The sequence below is a fragment of the Oryctolagus cuniculus genome, chromosome 3 (genome assembly GCF_051225735.1).
Source record: "Oryctolagus cuniculus isolate XC-2025 breed Fujian yellow rabbit chromosome 3, ASM5122573v1, whole genome shotgun sequence".
Lineage (NCBI taxonomy): Eukaryota > Metazoa > Chordata > Mammalia > Lagomorpha > Leporidae > Oryctolagus > Oryctolagus cuniculus.
In genome coordinates this window covers 123,456,799-123,462,798 of record NC_142869.1, presented here as the reverse complement: position 1 = coordinate 123,462,798, position 6,000 = coordinate 123,456,799, and positions in this window count along the sequence as shown.

The following is a 6,000-nucleotide window of genomic DNA, read 5'->3' as shown; positions in this document are numbered from 1 at the left end:
TCTTTTTTGTGCTTTTTCAAGGAATTAAAAAATATTTTTCCAAGAAATAGCAGCTAGTCAAAAGAATGGTGTATGTTTATGCATTATTAAAACAAAAGAGAAACAGGCAGAGGCTAACTATATATTTTAAGGAGATGTTTTCTAGGATGATAAAACATCACTTTTGTTGTTGCTTTTAGAACAATTAACCTCCAATAACTGATTAAGCTTTATGGATCCATACATCAATATATGCATTGTTTATGTAATTGATAAATATGTACACTTACTATCAAATATGTTCAATATACATATAAGCACACACACACATATATATATGTGTATATATACATATATATATATGTGTGTGTGTGTGTATAGTGTGTATGTGTTTTTCAGTATTTTATATCCAGGCTATATTCACATAGTGATTGTTTAAATAGTGTCTTGAATATGGAACCTCTTCCTGGCTGCAGTTTTCTCATCTTCCACTAGAAGCAGATGGCTGTTATCAGAGACTCAACTCACAATTGAATAAGGATGATATGAACAGAGTAAAGAAAAGGATTTTCATTGAGGAAATAATTCAATATAAGAAGTTGACTTGATGAATCAAAAGCTCATTTATATACTCCAAGTTTCTGTAAAAGTTCACTCTTTGCCTTTGGAAATGTTTTGTGACAGCTGACGTTTGATAGAAATTTGAGATCATGCAGATTTTATCCAAATACATGTATTTGATTTTTTTTTAAGAAAGCATGTCTTTAGGTTAGTGTGAGGGGAGGGAAAGTACACATGTCTCTTATATGAGTGAGCTCAGATTACTAAGTTATCAAAGGGGACTTTAATATTATATGATGTTGCTAAAGCTTAATAGAGAAATACTCATGGAATTATAGATCTTAATGTTGCTTTTAAATCCCTCTGAAATGTGAAAATGTAATGAGATTTGACTTGGGGAACTGAATACAGACAGAAAAAATCCTTCTTCAGTCACTGGTGGTACTAAAAACTAGATGATAGCAATGATAGATAAATAGATAATAAATAATAGATGAAAGAAAGCTGGTAGATAGATAGCACAATATATTTTGTGGGACAGAATTCAATAGCACTTGGAAGTTATAGAAGTGGTGCATGTCAAAATTTGCTGTTGGGGGTTACAAGCCAAAGAAGAGACACTTCACAGAAACTCTTCCTCTGAAGGATGTCTCTGGGCAATCCCAGACTGTTTCTTTATTGTCCAGGATTACATCAGCCATTTGTACAGCACATGCATGTGCTCATATAACTCTAAGATTTCTTTGAATCATATTTAGAAAGGCATATTAGAGAAGCATTTCTGGGAAAGCAGATGCATGTCCCTGTGGGTCCCAACGTTCCCACAAGGCTCAATGCTCTTCTTAGTAGGTCATTTATTATCCTTAATCAGTTCCTGTGGCCACACCTGTGTCCAGGAGGATGCATTCTCACTGAAAGTGCTTTGGCCGAATCTACGTTCCCTATAATTTGTTACAAGTAGTCCAAGAAGTTCCAAGACAGAGAGAATACTTCATCAGAATATACCAGCAGCAGGAGCCCTGCCAGGGTAAGAGGGAAACTCAGGTGAGCTCTCACAAAGCAAAGCTGTTGAGCTTAGATAGAAACCAGGTGACAAGGAAGCAGAGAAGCAGAAGGTGCTCTTGGCAAGTCACCTGTGGAGCGAGGTGAAGATGAAGGCAACATAAGTGAACTACAAGACCACATTGTGCTATCCACTAGGCCCCATGCCAGTGCATAGCAGGTGCCTGTTTTGTACTGAATGCTTCTTGAGGGCCTCACCTGCTTTCCTGATGGTTGGCTGCTTCTATACCCTGTCACTGCTGTGCTGTGAGGCCTGTGACCATCAGAGGAAAAAGACCCCATGCTTCTGCCTTGTTTCATCAACTCTGAAGAAAGAAGTCTACAACACAAAGATAGAATGTGGTTTCCTAGCTGCTATTGGAGAGATTCTGTAGCAGTCCATCTGGAAATGTTTCTCTGTGTGGGGAGAGGTTGTACCACCCTAGTGAGGAGGTACTGAATTGGATCCCACAACTGCCTCACCTGGTCAGACCAGAAGCTTAGTGTCCTGTATGCCTGTGAGAAGGTATCCTGTATAGCAGTGCCCCAGTGAAATCACAGGCAGCTTCAAAACACCATCTCAAATTTGTTCCCTACCTTTTATTACCTGTGTCATTTTTCCTTTCTTTCTGGCCCAGAAATATATTTTCCAATAGTGGATTAACACACAGTATTTCTCCTTAACTTTATTTTCTACAGAACATAGACTAGCACGATACTTCTAGAAGTAGCATGCAATAGGGGTTGGCGTTGTGGTGTAGCAGGTTGAGCCGCTGTTGGCAGTGCTGGAATCCAATACGGACACCAGTTCCAGTCCCAGCTGCTCCACTTCAAATCCGGGATCCTGCTAACGTGCCTGGGAAAGTTCCTGGGCCTTTGCACCCATGTGAGAGAGCTAGAAGAAATTCCTGGCTCCTGGCTTTGGCCTGGCCCAGCCTGGGCCATGGAGGCCATTTGGGGAGTGAACCAGCAAATGGAAGACCTCTCCCTTTCTCTTGCCCCCACTCTAATTCTACATTTCAAATAAATAAATCTTTAAGAAAAATATTGATGGGCAAGCAAGTACAATAACTCTCATTTATATAGCACCACTACATGCCAGCTGCTCATTTGGTTATCTTAAAAAAGAAAGCACATGCAATGGCATCAAAGTTAATACAGTAATGTGTTGCTTAACAACAGAGATATATTCCAAGAAGTGCATTTTCAGGCGGTTCTATTGGGCCAACATCATAGAATGTACTTACACAAACTGAGATGGCTATAATGTTACTGGGAGATACAATCTTATGGCCACTATTGTACATGTGATTGTTGCTGGCATGTCCTATGTGGTACATGACACTAAGTATCTCACCTGTGGTTAGTTTAAATGAGATGCAAGTGAATGTATGTCCTAGTGAGATGAAGTAGCTCAGATGTTTAATTTAGGGGGCCAATCATACTTATCAACCATCTTAGCCAGCCTTAGAGTCTTACAAAAAGAGATGGAAAAGCTTAGGGAAATTGTCAATTTAGGGGCTTGGAAAGTTGAAATCCTTTGATGTGAGCCTTAAAAGGACCACATCTCCTGCAGCTTCAGGGAAAATTGAAGCAAAAAATCAAATTTGCATTCTTATTTTCAGGATAACTTGATGGTAATGCCAACAACTTCTGCTTATTCTCAGATTACCTCCTTTAACGAAGGCAGAGCTGTGTATAGAAAGAGTGAGATCCGTACACTTGGGATGGGCATACATTGGTAGATAAGCCCAAGGTTCCTGAAGCTCCAAATTCTTCTGAACTACTTACATAATAAAATCAGCTCTTTGCTTCAGGAGATAAAAAACCTGATTTCTCTTCCTTGAGGATAATACAATGGCTAACTGGTTTCTCTCAAGGCCTGCTTTCCTATTTCCAGGACAATACAGAATCAGAAACGCAAGTCTTGCTCCATGACAGCCTGAAGGCCTATTAACATGTCCTGGCAAGAAACCAGGGAGCAGTGTGGAAGCAAAGGATGAACGACTCACATTATGGGCAGATGAAGTAGACTATATGACTGGATTAGGGAAAGTTTGTTGAAACATTTACCCAAAACTTGGAATAATGTTTTGCTAAGAACTCTTGGATTTCATTTCAACAGAACTTGAAATAGAGCTGCCAGAAGCACTTTTGCGTGCTATTGAAGGCAGCTATGATGACCACTATCCACCAACGCCTCCCACCTTTAGCGTGCTATTGGAGTAAGAGTCGGGAACCTCAGGGAGGTGGTCATGACAGAAGGCATTTATGCCCAATCATTCACCATCTGACTATACTCTTTGAGAAGGCCAAAGTGCCTGTTTCACTGAGGTACCATGGCAGTCACTGAGGTTTAGGAGCAACACAGTGCAAGCAAGGGTGGAGGAGGCACACACCAACATTTTCCATATTTTAGTAATGGCTATTCACCATGGAACAATAGTGGTGGTTGAAGTTGCTTTTCAGATACTAAACTCCTGAATGTAAGTGAGTATGATGAAAATCCAGAAACCATAGGACAGATGACAATGCTAAACAATAAGGGGCAAGGTGAATGTGGCCATCACAAGGACTTGGCAACGATGATGTGGAACAATGACATCCTAAAGGAGACATAACTGGATATCTAATGATGGCCGGTGCCGTGGCTCACTAGGCTAATCCTCTGCCTTGCGGCGCCAGCACACCGGGTTCTAGTCCCGGTTGGGGCACCGGATTCTGTCCCGGTTGCCCCTCTTCCAGGCCAGCTCTCTGCTGTGGCCCGGGAGTGCAGTGGAGGATGGCCCAAGTACTTGGGCCCTGTACCCCATGGGAGACCAGGATAAGTACCTGGTTCCCGCCATCGGATCAGCGCGGTGCGCCAGCCGCGGCGGCCATTGGAGGGTGAACCAATGGCAACCTTTCTCTCTGTCTCTCTCTCTCACTGTCCACTCTGCCTGTCAAAAAATTTTTTTAAAAAATAAATTAAAAAAATAAAATAAAGAATTGCACACTTTGTATTGACAAAATCAACAAGCAATGACATATGGAATGAGTAGAATATCACACTCCTCAATATTTTCACATTGTTGGCTTGCACACATAGACATATTGATTAAAGGTGTGGTTGTATACCTTAGAAAATGACTGCATGCTATCATAATTATATACCATTAATATTCATCTATTTCTCAAAAAGATGCACATTTATTTGCAATGCTAACCATGAGGAATGGAGAATACCCAGAACATTTGTATACAGATTCTGCTCCTATAAAAACAGCAGAAGAGCAAGAAAGTGTTCCACTTCTGCCTTCTCTGTTCCTTTTCTCATATCTTACACTCCAGAAATCTTTTGGAAAAGCTGCAACAGGGTGGAATGAAATTCTTTTAAGTAAGATTCATAAGTATTCTTGGGTTTATAACAAAATCTGAGCAGCTGATGTATCTCACCAACAGAATGTTTGGCCCTTAGAACAAAGTATGGTGAGCAAGGTTTTTCTAGATGTTATGTGACATCCCAAGAAGTATTATGTACAAGAGGGAAAGCATATCATTTCAGGGTCTTTGGTTACTCAAATTATGATCATATTGCCACCTTGCTTGCAAATGTCTTGGCAACTCTTGCACCTTCCTGAACAACATCCTTGTCCAGTGCCTTCTACAAGGGATCCTCTGCCTCATGATGCCTTTAACTCTGCCTATACCAGGTTATCCTTGGTCTGTCATGTGAATGGCAAGAACCCAAGTGCTTGGACCATAATCACTTGCTACCTCCTAGGATAGGGTCTGCATTGGCAGAAAATAGGAATCAGAAGCCAGAGGCAGGAATTGAAATCAGGTGCTCCCAAGTAGGAGGCAGGCATCTTAACCACTAAACTAAATGCCCGCTAGGATTCATGAACATTTTCACCTAATCTCTTGCTTGTCTTTTTTTCTCCTCACAGTATATTTTGAAGAGCCAAAAAAAATTTTTTTTGACAGGCAGAGTGGACAGTGAGAGAGAGAGAGAGAGAGAAAGGTCTTCCTTTTCCATTTGGTTCACCCTCCAATGGCCGCTGAGGTTGGCGTGCTGTGGCCAGTGCACTGCGCTGATCCAAAGCCAGGAGCCAGGTGCTTCTCCTGGTCTCCCATGGGGTGCAGGGCCCAAGGAGCTGGGCCATCCTCCACTGCACTCCCGGGCCTCAGCAGAGAGCTGGACAGGAAGAGGAGAGGCGGGACAGAATCCGGCACCTTGACCGGGACTAGAACCCAGGGTGCTGGTGCTGCAGGAGGATGATCAGCCTAGTGAGCCGCAGTGCCGGCCTGTTCATCTTTTCTTTTACTGACTTTTTGGTGATATAACTAAGAAATCTTGGCATAAGAAAGATGTCAAAGATTTTGTCTTATATTTTGTTCTAAAAGTATAATAGTTTTAGGTCTTCATTTAGGACCATG